Raw genomic sequence first — 1,030 nt, 5'->3', positions numbered from 1 at the left:
TGACATCATCAGACGCAGAATCAAAGATGACGGCTTCAAAGAAGCTTAGTGATTATTCACAACCAAAGCTTACGGATTTTCCACATCTCACCCCTACTCCGGCGCTTGATGGGGTTCAATTTGAAATTAAACCTCAATTTATAACGATGATAGAGAGGAAGCAATTCAGTGGAGCCAAGGGTGTAGACCCGAATCTTCACATTGCCGACTATTGTCAATATTGCAACACCATCAGGCAAGCCGGGGTCACTCAAGACCAAATCAGGGAGATTCTCTTTCCCTTCTCTTTAACTGGAAAAGATAAATTATGGTTTAATGGCTTAAATAGAACTACACTTGGTATAACTGACTAGGAAACTCTTGTTTTGAATTTCTATAACAAGTATTACCCTGCAGAGAGAACAGCCGTACTACGGAGTGCGATCCAGAATTTTGCCCAAGAAGCTGATGAATCTTTATATGAGGCTTGGGAGAGGTTCAAGGATTTACAAAGAGATTGCCCCCACCATAATTTAGCGCAATGGCAGTTATTCCAAGCCTTTTATAATGGTCTTGGAAATTCTTCTCAAATAATTTTAGATTCTGCAGCTAGTGGGAGGTTTATAAATCTTGATGTTGATGATGCAGGTCAGGTTATTGAAGACATGGCGATACACAATTCCCAATATGGGAACCCTAGAGGATTTTCTAACAAGGGGAAGCATAGTGTCGACTCTGTATCCTTTTTGCAAGCTCAATTAACCTCTATTTGCCAAAAATTAGATAATCTGAGCACTGCTAATGTAGCTAATGTTTCTACGATTAATAACAATTCTAATGAGGCTTTCTGTGAAAATTGTGGTATTGTAGGTCATTGGGAGCAAGATTGCAGGAGTTCCGTGGAGCAAGTTAATGCCTTTCAAGCTTATAGGCAGAATAACCCATACTCCAACACCTACAATCCCGGGTATCGGAATCATCCGTACCTTTCCTACCGGAGCACTAATGTTCAAAATCCACCACCACAAGAACCATAGGCGCCACAACAACA

The 1,030-nt window shown here is 40.9% G+C and overlaps 1 non-coding gene across 1 annotated transcript; it reads right to left on the bottom strand.

Moving 5' to 3' along the window:
• Positions 1-407: 407 nt before the first annotated feature.
• On the bottom strand, positions 408-514 carry LOC145637369 (small nucleolar RNA R71). Its single transcript, XR_014114162.1, has one exon. It is a non-coding gene; the product is annotated as a small nucleolar RNA R71 (small nucleolar RNA).
• Positions 515-1,030: the final 516 nt, after the last annotated feature.

This window comes from Chenopodium album, chromosome 6 (genome assembly GCF_948465745.1).
Source record: "Chenopodium album chromosome 6, dcCheAlbu1.1, whole genome shotgun sequence".
Taxonomy (NCBI): domain Eukaryota; kingdom Viridiplantae; phylum Streptophyta; class Magnoliopsida; order Caryophyllales; family Amaranthaceae; genus Chenopodium; species Chenopodium album.
The sequence above is the reverse complement of the archived record's forward strand: the minus strand, read 5'-3'. Positions and strand labels throughout refer to the sequence as shown.